We start from the raw sequence: 17,458 nt of genomic DNA on the forward strand, positions 1-17,458 counted from the left end.
ACTTCACAGGCAGAAGGGGGAGCCCAGACCCCTACTGCTCAGGCTCCAGGCCACGCAGCTGCAGTATATTAGACTCCGGGTGCACTACCCGTAGATGGGGCTCAGCCAGCTGCTGCAGTGGCACCCCAGCCCAGGCCAGCTGTGGATGGTGACCCACAGAAGTTATTAGACAGATGGACCAGGCTTCACCCTCTAGTCTTCGGGGGTGAGCGTCATGAGGGTGCTCAGGACTTCATAGACAGGTGCAGGGACAGACTGCACAACATGAGGATATTGGAGTCGCATGGCGTCGACTTCACTACTTTTCAGCTTGAGGGCAGGGCCCGTAGGTGGTGGCAGTCCTATGTACTCAGCAGGCCAGCAGGTTATCCTCCCATCGCTTGGGATCAGTTTATACAATTGTTCTTGGATAGGTATATGCCTCCCTCCGAGAGAGAGGAGCTGCGGTACCAGTTTGAGCAGCTCGAGCAGGGTCAGATGTCTGTGACTGACTATGAGGCGAGGTTTTCCAAGTTGTCCCGCCATGCACTCATGATACTTCCTACGGATGCGGAGAGGGTGCGGAGGTTTGTCGCTGGATTGCAGCCCGGTATTCAATTTAGTATGGCTCGAGAGGTGGAGATGGGCACAGAGTATTAGCTAGTGGTCGAGATTGCTCGTCGGATTGAGGGATATCGCCAGAGGGGTAGAGAGCAGATACAGCAGGATAAAAGAGCTAGGTTCTCTGGAGGGTTCAGAGGTGCCCCAGCTAGGGGCAGAGGTCAGTATGAGAGAGGCCAGCCTAGTAGGCCACCAGTTTCAGCACCACCTCCTACCCGGGGGGCTCCAGCACGCCCCTACCTCAGTGCTATGCCAGAGACTTCCTACCTCCCGCCAGCCATTCAGGGTTCCTCCAGTGGGTATTCAGGTCCCCAGGGTCCTCCTGATTCTTATTTCAGTGCCATGCCGGAGAGTTCATGTCGTCCACCGACTATCCAGGCTTCCTCTAGCGGTTCTACGGGTTATCAGGGTCAGCCATCAGGGCAGCAGGTCGCCGCCCCGCACTGTTGTTTTGAGTGCAGAGATCCCGGTCACATGTGGAGATACTGCCCCAGGCTTCGGGGCAAGGTAGTGCAGCAGGGTCAGCAACCCATAGTTCCAGCACCAGCTGCCCAGCCACCTAGAGGTAGAGGGCAGACGGGTAGAGGCCGTCCTAGAGGTGGAGGCCAGACAGGGAGAGGTCAGCCAGCTACTACTCAGTCAGGTGGAGGTCAGACAGCCGGCGCTCCAGCCAGGTTTTATGCTCTTCCAGCCAGGCCGGATGCATTGGCCTCAGATGCCGTCATCACAGGTATTTTTTTTCCATTGGTGGTAGGGATGCTTCGGTATTATTTGATCCAGGGTCTACTTATTCATATGTATCGTCTCTATTCGCTCGCTTCCTGGTTACTTCTCCTGAACCCTTGGGTGTCCCTGTTCATGTGTCCACTCCTATGGGTGATTATGTGGTTGTGGATCGGATCTACCGGTCCTGTGTGGTCACTTTCTGTGGTCTCAAGACTAGAGCTGATCATTTGTTGCTCGATATGATTGATTTTGAGGTCATCCTAGGCATGTATTGGTTATCTCCATATCATGCCGTCCTTGATTGCCATGACAAGACTGTTGCACTAGTGATGCCAGGATCGCTGAGATTGGAGTGGAAGGGTTCCACGGTTGATATGCCTAGCAAGATTATTTATTTCCTAAAGGCTCGACACATGGTCGAGAAGGGGTGTTTGGCCTATCTAGCTTATGTTCGAGACGTCACTACAGAGTCTCCGACGATTGATTCAGTGCCAGTAGTCCGAGAGTTCGTCGATGTTTCTCATTCTGATCTTCCTGGCATGCCTCCAGATCGCGATATTGATTTCTGTATTGATTTGGCTCCTGGAACTCAGCCTATATCTATTCCTCCATACCGTATGGCTCCTAAGGAGCTGAAGGAGCTGAAGGAGCAGTTAGAGGAGTTGTTAGCAAAGGGGTTTGTCAGGCCCAGTGTATCACCTTGGGGCGCACCAGTGCTATTTGTGAAGAAGAAGGATGGGACCATGCGGACGTGCATTGATTACCGCCAGTTGAACAAGGTCACATCAAGAACAAGTACCCGTTGTCTCGTATTGATGATTTGTTCGACCAGCTGCAGGGAGCTAGGGTGTTCTCTAAGATTGACCTGAGGTCAGGGTATCATCAGCTGAAGATTCGGGACTCGGATGTTCCGAAGACTACATTCAGGACTAGATATGGCCACAATGAGTTTCTAGTGATGTCCTTCGGCTTGACTAATGCCCCGGCGGTATTTATGGATCTGATAAACCGGGTATTCGGGCCTTATATTGATTCCTTTGTTATCGTCTTCATTGACGACATCTTGATATACTTAAGTAGCCTGGGGGAGCACGAGCAGCATCTGAGAGTAGTGCTTCAGACCTTGCGAGAGCAGAAGTTGTATGCTAAGTTCTCCAAGTGCGAGTTTTGGCTTGAGTCAGTGGCATTCTTGGGGCATATTGTGTCCGGAGAAGGTATTAAGGTAGATCCAAGAAGATTGAGGCAGTTCAGAGTTGGCCACGTCCCACTTCAGTGACCGAGATCAGGAGTTTTCTGGGATTAGCAGGTTATTACCGGCGATTCGTGCAGGGCTTTTTATCTATTGCGTCACCATTGACTAGACTGACTCAGAAGGGTGCCCCATTCATTTGGTCCGATGATTGCGAGGAGAGCTTCCAGAAGCTCAAGGCAGCTTTGACTACGGCACCAGTTCTTGTATTGCCCTCCGGTACGGGGATGTATACGGTGTATTGCGACGCTTCACGCGTTGGTCTGGGATGTGTGCTGATGCAGGAGGGGAGAGTTATTGCATATGCCTCGCGTCAGCTGAAGATTCATGAGAAAAATTACCATGTGCACGATCTGGAGTTGGCGGCGATTGTTCATGCTCTTAAGATATGGAGGCACTATTTGTATGGGGTGCCTTGTGAGGTTTACACCGATCACCGCAGCCTGCAACATTTGTTCAAGCAGAGGTATCTCAATTTGAGGCAGCGCAGGTGGCTTGAGTTGCTGAAGGATTATGACATCACCATTCTTTATCATCCGGGCAAGGAGAATGTGGTCGCGGATGCCCTGAGCAGGAAGGCGGAGAGTATGGGTAGCCTAGCATTCATTCCAGTAGAAGAGAGGCCACTAGCCCTGGACATTTAGTCCTTGGCTAACAGACTTGTGAGGTTGGACATTTCAGAGCTCAGCTGGGTTCTAGCATGTGTGGTCGCCCAGTCTTCGTTATTGGGGGAGATCAAGGCCCGGCAGTATGATGACCCACATTTGGCGGTTCTCAGGGAGACGGTACTTCAGGGAGGTGCCAAGGAGGTTTTTATTGGCGAGGATGGCGTTCTGCGACTCCAGGGTCGTCTATGTGTTCCTAATGTTGATGGTATGAGGGAGAGGATCTTGGAGGAGGCACACAGTTCGCGGTATTCTATACACCCGGGAGTCACGAAGATGTATCGTGATTTAAGGCAGCATTTCTGGTGGCGGGGGATGAAGAAAGACATAGTGAAGTATGTAACTAAGTGTTTGAATTGCCAGCAGGTCAAGTATGAACATCAGAGGCCAGGCGGCCTACTTCAGCAGATGCCCATACCAGAGTGGAAGTGGGAACGCATCACTATGGACTTCGTAGTTGGATTACCGCGGACTTTGCGGAAGGTTGATCAATGTGGGTCATCGTGGATAGATTGACCAAGTCGGCCCATTTCATTCCAGTGGCGACTACTTATACAGCAGAGAGGTATGCTCAGATTTATATTCGGGAGATAGTTCGATTGCATGGTGTGCCGGTTTCCATCATATCAGACCAAGGCCCTCAGTTCACTTCCCATTTCTGGAGAGCCGTGCAGAGTGAGTTGGGGACTCGCGTAGAGCTTAGCAGAGCAGTCCATCCCCAGACCGATGGACAGTCGGAGCGGACAGTGCAGATTTTGGAGGATATGCTTTGAGCATGTGCGATTGATTTTGGAGGACAGTGGGATCGGTTCTTGCCTCTAGCAGAGTTCGCATACAACAACAGCTATCAGTCCAGCATAGAGATGGCCCCATATGAGACTTTATATGGTCGACGATGTCGTTCTCCTATCGGGTGGTTTGAGCCTGGCAAGGCTAAGTTACTTGGTACAGATCTGGTACAGGATGCCTTGGATAAGGTAAAGTTGATTCAGGAGAGGCTCCGCGCAGCTCAGTCCAGGAAGAAGAGTTACGCGGATCAGAAGGCACATGATGTATCATTCACGATTGGCGAGAAGGTTCTCTTGAAAGTCTCGCCAATGAAGGGCATTATGAGGTTTGGGAAGAAGGGCAAGCTAAGCCCAAGGTTTATTGGCCCCTTTGAGGTGTTGAGGCGAGTTGGAGAGGTTGCCTATGAGCTTGCTTTACCTCCCAGTTTATCGGGAGTTCATCCAGTCTTCCATGTATCGATGCTTCGGAAGTATCATGCCGACCATTCACACGTGTTGGATTTCAGTACCATTCAGTTAGATGAGAGCTTAGGCTACGAGGAGGAGCCAGTTGCCATTGTTGATAGACAGGATCGCCAGTTGAGGTCCAAGAGGATTTCTGCGGTAAGAGTCCAGTGGAGGGGCCAACCGGTCGAGGAGGCGACCTGGGAGTCCGAGGAGGACATGCGGAGCAGATATCCCCACTTTTTCAGCAGTCCAGGTACTTTTCTATGTCCGTTCGAGGACGAACGTTTGTTTAAGAGGTGGAGAATGTAACGACCCGACCGGTCGTTTTGCATTTTTGAACCCCGTTCCCTTAAATAAGACTTCCCGCACTTGCTTTAGCTAATTTATGACTTGCGGGGATGGGTGGTTCGGAATTTAGAAGAGTTTTTAGCAAGAATAAGTCTAGTTGCTTCTTTAAGGTTCTTTAAAAAGGCCAAGTTTGACTTCGGTCAACATTTTGGGAAAACGGACCCGGAATCGTGATTTGATAATTTCTGAGGCTCCGTGGGAAAATATGGGACCTGGGCGTATGCCCGGAATCGAATTCCGAGGTCCCTAGCCCGAGTAATGAATTTTTATGTGAAATTGTTAAGTTAAAGTTTCAAAGGTTTAAATAAACTAAGAAATCATTGTTTTCCTAGGTATCGNATATGGTAGGCGTTGTCGTTCTACTATCGGGTGGTTCGAGCCTGGTGAAGCTAAGATACTTGGCGCGGACTTAGTACAGGATGCCTTGGATAAGGTAAAGTTGATTCAGGAGAGGCTTCGCACAGCTCAGTCTAGAAAAAAGAGCTACGCGGATCAGAAGGCACGGGATGTATCATTTATGGTGGGCGAGAAGGTTCTCTTGAAAGTCTCGCCCATGAAGGGCATTATGAGGTTCGGGAAGAAGGGCAAGTTGAGCCCAAGGTTTATTGGCCCCTTTGAGGTGTTGAGCAGAGTTGGGGAGGTGGCTTATGAGCTTGCTTTGCCCCCTAGTTTATCAGGAGTTCACCCAGTCTTTCATGTTTCGATGTTTCGGAAGTATCATGCCGACCTATCCCACGTGTTGGACTTCAGCACCGTTCAGCTAGATGAAAGCTTGGGCTATGAGGAGGAGCCAGTTGCTATTATTGATAGACAGGATCGCCAGCTGAGGTCCAAGAAGATTTCTGCGGTAGAAGTCCAGTGGAGAGGCTAACCGGTCGAGGAGGCGACCTGGGAGTCTGAGGAGGACATGCGGAGCAGATATCCCCGCTTTTTCAGCAGTCCAGGTACTTTTCTATGTCCGTTCGAGGACGAACGTTTGTTTAAGAGGTGGAGAATGTAACGACCCGACCGGTCGTTTTGCCTTTTTGAACCCTGTTCCCCTAAGTAAAGCTTCCCGTACTTGCATTAACTAATTTACGACTTGCGGGGGCGATTGGTTGGGGATTGGAAGAGTTTTGAGTAAAAATATGCCCATTTGCTTCATTAAGATTTCTTAAAAAGGACCAAGTTTGACTTCGGTCAACATTTTGGGAAAACGGACCCGGATTCGCTATTTGGCAATTTCTGAGGGTCTGTGGGAAAATATGGGACCTGGGCGTATGCCCGGAATCGAATCCGAGGTCCCTATCCCGAGTAATGAATTTTTATCTAAAATTGTTTAATTGAAGCGTTAAGGAATTAAAGAAACTAAGTAATCATTGATTCCCTAGGTCTCGGGCTCGGATTTTGGTTCCGAAGCTTGGTACAGGTCCGTAAGGTCATTTAAGACTTGCCCGTAAAATTTGGTGTCAATCCGAGTAGTTTAAGGGCATTTCGACACGTTAGAGGAGAATTTAGAACTTAATGATTCAATAGTTTGATTCATTTGGTTTTAGGGGGTGATTCTAAGATTTAGCGTTGTTTTGGAAGTTCCGAGGGTTCGAGTAGGTCCGCCTCGTGATTTCAGACTTGTCGGTATGTTCGGGCGGGGCTCGGGAGCCCCGAGCATCAAACAAACGAGGTTCGAGCGAAGTAGAAAAACTTAGGAAGTGCTAAGTCTGCTGCTTCTGTCATAACCGCATCTGCGGTTCTAGGACTGCAGAAGCGGTACCGCAGATGCGGTCAGGAATCCGCAGAAGCGGTCAGGGGAAGCTCAGGCAAAATCGCAGATGCGATCTTGAGACCGCAGAAGCGGTCCCGCTTAAGCGGCTATTTGACCGCAGAAGCAGTCCAGCCAATTTGGGCCAAGACCGCAGAAGCGGCCCAAAACCGCAGAAGCGGTAAATTCTCCGCAGAAGCGGAAATAGCTGGGAGCAGAACCTTCATTTAGTACGAACTCAAACCTCATTTTATCATTCTTCACTATACACTTAGGCGATTTTGGTGGTTCCAAAGAGAGGTTTCAGCATATTATTGCAAGGTAAGTAATCTCCTTCCGTTATAAGTTAAATTACATGAACATTAGGTAGATTAAACACTAAACTTTGGTAAAAATCAAGGGTTAGAGCTAGACCTAGGGTTTTAGCAAAAACTAAGATTTAAGCATGGAACTTGTTATGAAATGGACTAGAAATCATATATTACTGATCCTTAGGTTGTAGAGAACAATTTCCTTCGTCAAATTTCGAAATCTGGGTGCGTGGGCCCGGGGTCGAAATTTAGGAAACTTGTGGGAAAGGTTGGGAAATTACTTAAATAGTTAGAATTCGGCCTTTTAAGCCTTTATTGACTAGTTCTTACCTATTTTAATTAGTTTGCGATCGTTCGGCTTCGAATTAGGAGCTTGGGCTTGTTCTTGATATTGGGAGCGCGCTTTGGGGCGAGGTGAGTCTCCTTTCTAACCTTGTAAGAGGGAACTGTCCCCATAGGATTAATAGTTGAGTATTTGTTGCTAAATGCGGGGGCTACGCACGCGCTAGGTGACGAGAGCCCGTGCGTAGCTACTACTATGTTAACTGTCCGGGTAATTTAGGACCCACACCATGCTTGTTTATGTAAATCTTTATATTATCTTTGTATTCTGAACACCTAGGATATGCTAGAAGCTTAAAAAGGGAATAAAAACGCGCTTGCATAATTGTTGAAGTCTTGCTTGGCATTAATGACTATTAATGTGCCTTGTGTGTATACTTGATATTATCTTCTTATTTGTGGATCGGGCCGATCGCCTCAGTATGAATAGATGCATCTATAGGCGCGCCGTCGACCCTCGGCAAGTGCACAGTTTATTTCTGTTGGATCGGGCCGTCGCCTCGGCATACTTGCGCATGCTTATATGCTTTGCCTGAGAGTGTTAGATATTAGAACTGTTGTTTTTCATGACTCGAAAGGAATTGATAATTGTATTTGAAGTAATTGATTAATCTGAATCTTAGCGAGAATATGACTTATATGCCTTGTTGTAAACTGTTGCCTATTAAAGAAGTTCTCACTGTTAAACTTACACTTATAATATTATCTGACCCTAGTGAGTATCAAGTCGACCTCTCGTCTCTACTTCTTCGAGATTAGGCGGGATACTCACTGGGTGCATATTGTTTATGTACTCATGCTACGCTTCTGTACTTAAATGTACAGGGTCTGAGGCAGGTGGATCCGGTTATTTCTCTGGTGCGCATTCGTGAGCAGACTTGGGACTTCTACGGTAAGCTGCTTTCCTTCCATGTCAATCTGCAGCCGAAGAAATCTTTCTTTTGTATTGTTATATTCTGTCTATTCTGATCCAGACAGTAGGGTAGTGTGGTATTCTTTTGGGTTGTATATTCTACTAGTTGCCCGTAGCTTGTGACACCAGGTTCTGGCACACACTTTGGTAGATGATTATTTTGGGGTTGTGTAACTATTTTATTATGGTATTTATCTCTCCTGGTTTTAAATTTCAAGTTGAGTGTTTATTCTACTTATTCTAATTAAAAGCAATATGATTATTTTAGTAATATTTCCGCAATGGCTTGCCTGACAAGGGTGTCAGGCGCCCTCACGACCTATTGTGAAAATGGGCCGTGACAAGTACCAACACATAAAATTCATACCTAAGTTCTTTTATCTTTTAGAAATAGGCAGAAACTGAGCTGGTTCCTTATGACAGAGTGGCTATTTCTCTATGCAATTGAAAAATACGTACTCGATTGACTTTGTCAAATCTCTCTCTTAAATCCTCCCAAACTAGATGTGCATCAGAAGCATACACAATTCCACCTAAGAGCTCCTCAGATACTATTCACGATCCATGATAAGACAATCGCATTGCAGATTTCCCACTGCTCATGCAATTCCTTCTTAAAGACTCCATTTTACATGTGCCTGTAATGGACCCTAGTTTCTTCTTCCCTAGCAATGCAATTCGCATAGACCTGCTCCAAAGGCCATAATTCTCCGATCCTGTAAACTTAATATGAATTAGAATCGAACCTGGAGTGTCTCCTAGGCCTATATGTAGTGGATGTGTATACTCAAACATCAATTCCACCATTGTTGACAATTTGGAGAAATGTCAAATGAATACTAATTACAGTAGATTGATGAATTGAGATGTGCAAAACAGCAGCGATCACAAAGCGTACTCCTCTGGCATCGAATGCTCTAATACCATACTGAAATACGACCTTGATCGGGTAACCTTAGAGCTTCTCTAATAGAGTTAGCTAATGCGAGAAGAAAGAAGAGACTGAATTGGGGAAATGATAACTGATCTTCATTATCTAGATGTTAACACCTATATATACAATTTAATCGACTAATAGCATGATCAACTAACTAATGACAGTTAAGCTACAGCTTGACATATGGTTACTTTGCTAACCAACTAACTAACTGCAATTAACTAACTGACTAATTGAACCATACAGATGCTGCCACGTGTCCTGTTATATGTCAATAGTGCACTTGGAGCACAATCGTTCTGATAATACATTTGCTCTCTTGCTTATGTCCTTGAAATCTTCGAGCATTGCGTTCTCCCCATATGTGATATACTGTTGCAGCAAATAGCCATGCTAGTATCTCTACTCGTACCCTACTATTGTGTGTCCTCTTTGAGATCTAGTTAACCTCCTCTGTCCATGCTCTTGGTTGCATGTTCTCTCTTATCCATAGTAGTAAGGTGTTCCAAATGCATCTAGAGTAGGTACATTCAAAAAAAAGGTGTGTCATCGTCTCATCAACTCCTGTGTTACACAATATATAGTTTTTAGGAACCTGTATCTTCCATCCTCTAACATGTCAGCTCTAGCCAATCTTTGCTGAATGGTAAGTCATAAGATGAATTGATGCCTTGACAGTAATTTTGGAGTCGTAACCAGACCTTTCCAGTTAATCTTTTGGTATAGAGGGGTGAAAGATAGATATGCCTTTTTAATACCGAACTTTTCTCCCTTTACAAAGTTTTGTGACTAACCTAGAGAATCCATACTAAACAACTAACACCAAGCATCTTCCTAACAAGCCAATATTATTATTTAGGAATCTGCATATTCACTAAGTCCCTTCATTTTATATAGAAACTATAAATTTATTGTACCCATGATGTATAATGTAACTACCTACAATAATTTACATATGGCTGCTCTGTTCCAGGTAGAAAATTCTATCATGTTCAAGCCCAATGCCGACTTTGGCATACACAATAATTTAAGTTATACACTCTAATAATTTTTTTATATTATCAATGATTAGTTTTAACATACAATAGTTGTTAGGTTTCAAATTTTAATGATGGCTAAAAATAAAAAAACACTCTCTACTAATGTATCTACCATGTGTGCAAGTCAACTAAATAAAGCTATGTAAGGAAAGTGCACCAGAGTCGGAAGAAACAATTGAAGGTACAACGGCTATCTCATTTTAATCTGTCTATCAAGGGCATATATCAGGACAACAAGAAAGGAAAGAGAATCAGCTGCATATGCAAAATGGACGGAGGATTCTCAAGAAAGCAAGGAAGGATAGGGAATCAATCAAATCTGCAAAATCAGCGGAAGACTTAAGCTCAATGATTGGAAAGATCAAAACAGATCCAGCATATCAAGGATTAATCTGGCTCTACTTCACATGCTGGATTCAAGAGGCTACCCTTGGGTCCTACTCTTAGAAAATACTGCCTCAAAAGAATAACCACACCATTAACGATTTTCTAAAATCTCAGAGAAAGGAATCAGCAGCCTCATCAAGCACTATTAAAGAAGATAAGGAAGGACGAGAGAAAGCACGCAGCTTTCGTACAGGTATTCAGTCTTTCTACTTCTTACAAAATACTGTATTCCTTAGCTTACTAGTGTATCAAAAGATAGAGAGAGAAAGAAAGCAATTGAAAGATTGTGTCAAGAAATTAGTTGTAACTCGTTTGTGGTAAATGTAAGAAAACCACTCTCATATTGTAACTATTCGATTGAAAATCTAAGATAACCGTTGTGACCTAAGGGAACTGGATGTAGGTGCCACACCGTAAAAATCTCTATCTGTTCTGTTCATTTTTATTACTTTTCTTTACTTTATTTGGTACACTAATCACTGTATGTAGAATAACGATAGTCAACTAAGAGCAAAGTTAGTCAACTAAGAAGAATTTTTATAATTTACCCCCCCCCCCCTTGTACTTTCAATTGGTATCATAGCTAGTCTCACTAAGAGGAAAATATTTTCATAACATCAAAGTGCGTAAAGATCATGGGAATAAACACTGTTGTTGGACTACTATTTCAAGAGGAAACTTCACAAGTTAGACCACCTTACTTCAATGGACAATATTTCTCACATTGAAAAGTGCGCATGAAAATACATGCAAAGTCATATGACATCAAAGTCTGGCGTGTAATCAAAAAGGGAGATCTTCCCATGCCAAAAGTAAAGAAGGACAAAACTACGGAAGGCCAGGTATCTTCTGAACCATTAGACCTAGATGATTATACTGGCGAATAAGTTGTTGTGGTGGAGGTGAATGTCAAAGCCAAGAACATCTTGTATAATGCAATTAGTGGTGAAGAATATGAAAAACTCTCAAGCTGTGAGATTGTGAAGGAAATGTGGGACAAGTTAGAAGTTAGCTATGAAGCAACAAATAAAGTCAAAGAAACAAGAATAAATCTACTGATTCGTGACTATGAATTACTCCGTTTGAAGGATGGACAATCAGTGGAAGAAATTCTGCCGTTTTAGCAAAATTGTTGGAACCTAAAATCCTTTGGAAGACCAACAAAAAGTGGAGAACTTTCAAGAAAATACTAAGGAGTCTACCTACTACTTGGTAACCCAAAGTCATTGCATTGGAATGTCAAGACCTTGATAAGATGTCATATGATAAACTCAGAGGTGATCCGATTTTCTTTGAGAAGACCCACTTGGACAGACAAGTGCAACAAGAAAAAAGAAAAACGTTGCATTTAAAACAATAATGGCTGAGTCGGAAAATAAAGAAGAAGAAGAAGAAGAAAAAGCTGGAGAACAAGAAGAGAACATAACCATGCTCTCCAAAGTAATATCAACTCAAGCAGAATGCCTTGAACTGAAGAAGAAACTCAATAGAAACTATCAAAAGAAGAAATCATTTGGAGAATGGAGCGATGAAGAAGGATCTAATCATGAGGATATAGCCAACTTGTATCTCATGGCAATCAAAGAAAATAGTGATGAAGAATCTGATCACGAGGAAACAAGTGAGTTTGGTATCATGGCAGATGAAGGAACAAGTAAGGTACGTTCACCTGTATGTCCTAAATGCAATGAACTTCAAGAATATATTGATATTGCTCTTGCAGACATTGAGAAAGTTCTATATGAACTTCAAAAGATTCAACGAGAAAAGAAAGACTGGGCACGCAAACTAGAAGTATGTGAAGCTGAAAGAGACATGCTTCAAGAGGAAATTCATGAACTTCAATTACAATTGAATGGATTGCGGAAATCCACCAGTCATAGTTCCATCAAATCAAACCAGTCAACTTCTCATAAAAACTCATTTAGGTCAAGTAATTATTGTTCATGCATTCATCGTGGTAAAAGTGGTCACAAGTCTAACCACTGCAGGCTCAGAAATGAAAGGGAAAAATCCCTTGGGAATTTTAATGATCCATCTTGCTTTTATTGTGGAAAGCCTGGTCATATATTTAACCACTGCAGGTTTAAGAATAGTAAAATGTGGGTTGGGCGACCCAAGTCATCAAATCTGGATAACAGTCACAAAACTAACCAATCAGGACCCAAGTAGGCTTGAGAACCTAAAAATAAGTGATTTGTTATTGCATGAACACCGCTAGAAGAATCGAAGAGGAAAATGGTATCTTGATAGCGCGTATTCTAGACACATGATGATGTCAAACAACTTTCAAAACAGTCATCAAACTTGATGGTGGATCAGTCACCTTTGGAGACAAATCAAAAGGAGTGTAATTGGTGTTGGAAAAGTCCCCCTCATCTCATCATGCGATGTGGATGAAGTCTACCTGTTAGATGAACTTGAATACAACTTGCTTAGCATTAGCCAACTATGTGACGATGACTATGAGGCTCGTTTTAGAAAACGTGGGTGGATTATTGAAGGCGAATCAGGTAAAACTATTCTGTCTGGAAGTAGAGATAGAAATGTCTACACTCTTAGTAATATTGGTATCTTGGGAAATCAGCTCTGTCTAGCCTCCATAATTTATGATCCTTGGGTGTGGCATAGAAATCTTGGTCATGCTAGCATGCATGCTATTCAAAAACTTTCTAAACATGATCTTGTCATCGGTCTTCCAAAACTAGATTTTTCAAGATCAAATTTGCGATGCATGTCAATTAGGTAAACAAACCAGGTCCTCTTGTAAAATAAAAAATATAGTTTCTACTACAAACCCTCTTTAACTTTTGTACATGCATCTTTTTGGCCCAACCAGGATTGCTAGCATTGGTGGTAGAAAATATGATTTTGTTGTAGTAGATGATTTTTCTCGATTTACCTAGGTTATTTTCTTGAGCATAAAGATGAAGCATTAAGGAACTTCGAAGTCTTCTGCAAAAAGGCTCAACGAAAAAAGGGATACTACATCTCTTCCATAAGAAGTGATCACATATGAAAATTTGAAAGCAGAGCATTTGAAACTTCTGCAATGAATAGGGAATCTCTCACAACTGCTCATCTCCTAGATCACCATAACAAAATGGAGTAGTGGAACATAAAAATAGAACTTTGCAAGATATGGCAAGAACCATGATTGCAGAAAGTCACTTCCACACCACTTCTGGTAGAAGCAGTAGGCATTGCACGTCACATTATCAACAGGTGTCAGATAAGACCTATCCTAAAAAAGACTCCATATGAGCTATAGAAAGGTAAAAGGCCCAATATCAGCTATTTTTACTCATTCGGTTACAAATGATTTATCCACAATAATGGAAAAGACAATCTTGGTAAGTTTGATCCAAAACGTCACGAAGGTATTTTTCTTGGATACTCTCCTTCAAGTAGAGCATATAGAGTTTTTAATAAACGAACATTCTCTATTGAAGAATCTATTCATGTTTTATTTATTGATAGGAATGAAAAACTTCCTGATGACGAGAAAATTGCCATAGTTTCAAAATCTGTTCAAGCAGTTAACGACATTCATGAAGAAGTCACTAATAATCAACATCAGTCAACTGACAGTCACATGGAAAAATAGGAATCACCTACATCTGAACATCCATATCTTGTCGAAAAGGAATCAGCTATAGTTGTCCCAAACGAGTGGAAAAATGAACTTGGATATCCTCATAAATTCATCAGTGGTAATTCTTAAGAAGGCATGAAAACTAGAAGATCACAAAAGCAGACTTCAAATATTGCTCTCATCTCACAATTTAAACCAGAAAAGGTAGATAAGGCTCTTGGAGATAATAGCTGGATAAGTGCAATGCAAAAGGAACTTGATCAACTCGAGAAGAATAAGGTATGAAAGCTTATTCCTAAACCCCCTAATGCATCTATTGTTGGAACAAAGTGGGTCCACAGGAACAAGCTAAATGAGTCTGGCCAAGTAGTACGAAATAAAGCTAGGTTGGTTGCTCAAGGATACTATCTACAAGAGATAATTGATTATGAATAAACTTATGCTCCTGTTACTGATGTTCTGCAAAAAATGCGTATATTTAACCATTGTTGCCTCATATTCTAGTACTTTTATTCGTCATTTGAGTATTAGTTATATTGTTTTATGCTTAATATTATATTTTAACTGTGTAGGAATAAAACAGTGTGAAGATGAAGAGATTTGGAGCAAAATTAAATAAAACGCGGAAGAAAAAGAATGGAAAATAAAAGAATAAAAAAGAGGAGAAAAGGGGGACACCCTTTGGATTTTGTCCCCCCCAAATGGAGACAACAAAAGAGAGAGGGTTAATTCAAAACCAACGCAGCAAGGAATTGAAAGTGCAATAATATTCTGCCTCCAGCGCCACAGCCAGCGCTGGGCGCTGGCTTGGACGTCGGGCGCAGAGATTTTTCCTATTTTGTCCGGAACAATGTTATTTCGGTCCTATACGGTCCCAACTTGTATAAAAGGGATCCTAAACTTAATTTGGAGGATATCTAACATACTTTGGAGGAGAATTCACGTGGGCCAACACACACCACGCTTGAAGGAGGCTTCCAACTAGTTTTTCTTCTCTTCTCTTCCTTTAATTTCATAGTTTATTAGTTCTAGAGTTTTGGGTGCTGCATGAACGTTGTAGTTTGAAGCTTGAATTGTTCTTATTATTTTATCATATTGGTTTATTTATTCAATCTTGCGTTTAATTATTCGATTGCTTGATCACCAATTGAATACTATCACCAATTGAATACTATCTACGAATCTAGGATTGAACTCGGGAGAGGGAATTCTAGATTGCATATAAGATTGAGTAGAGCAAGATCTTAACTCTTAGGGGGAGCGGATTTGCGGTTAGGATAGGAATATACCTAATCGCCTTGCTTGGTTATTATACGAAAATTATAAATGCGTTCTTGTTAATTCTAATTCCATAGGAATATAGGCGTTAGGTTAGCTTGAATAGGCGAGTTGTACTTCGGGAGAAGGCTACGAGCAATATTAGCCCCATTAATCAATAAACTAGATAAATTAATTAGACAATTTAAGTGAAAAACTCAACGGGATTATTAGCTAACCCATAGCTCTAGAATATTCACTTACATTGAGTTCGTCTCTATAATTCACCAACTTGTTTTCTTTAATTTCTTAGTTTATTACTCTAGATTATCTTTAGTTAAATATTCATACTTTAGGATTCGCTTGAATAGATTAATTGTTTGGTTTAATATAGTTGATAGTTAATCACAAGTCCCTGTGGGTACGATATCTGGACTTACAATCCTATATTACTTGTCGACCACGTATACTTGCGTGTGCGTTTGGGAGCAACAAGTTTTTGGCGCCGTTGCCGAGGGACTTAGAAATTAACTATTTTACTAGATTGGACTTTTACTTTTTATCTATTTAAGTTTTTAATTTTAGTCTAGTGTAGTTAGTGTTATATTTTTATTTTTTTACATGGCATCTTTGAACGAAAAGTGGTGGGATAATAAGTATTCTTATTTTTGTGATCCTTGTCCATATTGTAAAGGACCCCACTTGTGGCAATATTGTAAAAATATTCCCAATACCGAGTTGTGTGCACCATCTCCATCCTGTACTATTTGTGATGGAAATTGGAATAATTGTCCTAAGTGTTGTTATCCTACTCCAATCCCTTCTTATGTTGATTCTAATAATTCTTGTGAGTTTGACAGGAGTAACGAATTGGATGATGTAGAACACGATGTTCACATTCTTGATATGCACGGCAAATTATTAGAGGAATATGGAGGTTTCCGTGAGAAAATTATGAATGAAATGCAACAATTTATAGAAGGAAGAGCTGAACTGGGACAAGAGATCGATCAATTTGGAAGTTCTATTCACGACTTAGAGGCTCAATTGAGTGCAAAAGTTGATGCGTGTAACTCCCAACAATTTAGTGATGAGTTGTATGAAGCTGAAAAGGATCTTCTAGACCAAATTGAGGAGCTAAAACGAGAATACCAATTATTAGACCAAAATATTATTAATGATGCCAAGGTTGACGAAGAGTGCGAAATTGAGGATGTCAAAAATAATGCAATTTTGGAGTTGGAGCGTATTGGACCTCATTCTAAACACTTTTCAACATTATGTTTGGTTGGTGACATGGGAATTGATCCAATCGAGCATATGGAGGAGTCAATGGATGAGGAACAAAGTGTTTATATTCTGAAATTTGCCACACCAAGGAGACAAAACGACATTCCTCACTTAAATGCCAAGAAGTGCAAGATGCGATACCTATTGCTTGGTTCCTTTATTTTCACAGCACCGCCCCATGAACGTAACAGAAAAATTGACGCAAAATTCGGGACGCAATTTATATCCTCAAAGTGGAAGGAAAAGTGGTGAAAGTGATGGAGTCGTGCCGCGACGTTAAATCAAGCGCATGTTGGGAGGCAACCCAATTTTTTTTTTTTTTTTTTTTTTTTTTTTTTTTTTTACTTTTGTCTTCTTATTTTTTATTGTGTTATTTTTTGTAGTGTTGTTTTTGTGTTTTGTAGGAGTACGAGCATGGAGTTAAAGCCAATAGGCATGTGTAAAAACGAGCAGGTGGTTGAAGCTAAGTGTGAGGTACCCGCACAAGGGATCATACCCGGGAGAAGTCCGAGTATCCCATGAGTTGCTAATGCTTCGGCCTTTGGCCTACCAGGGAGTCTCTTTTACCCTCTTGTTATTTTCAGTGTGCATTGAGGACATTGCACCATTTTAAGTGTGGGGTGAGGAGATTGTCTTGGCGATTTTCTATGCTATCTTAGCTTAGTTGTAGTACTCATTTTTAGTGTAGTAGTTTTTGTTAAAAATAAAAAATAAAAAAATAAAATAAAAATCAGAAAATTGGGACTTTTCCTGATGATGGATTTTGTGGACAGCTTTCTTGAGGGATTAAAGTCCAATAATTAAAAAAAATTAAAAATATTTTCT

This window comes from Nicotiana attenuata, unplaced genomic scaffold, assembly GCF_001879085.1.
Source record: "Nicotiana attenuata strain UT unplaced genomic scaffold, NIATTr2, whole genome shotgun sequence".
Taxonomy (NCBI): domain Eukaryota; kingdom Viridiplantae; phylum Streptophyta; class Magnoliopsida; order Solanales; family Solanaceae; genus Nicotiana; species Nicotiana attenuata.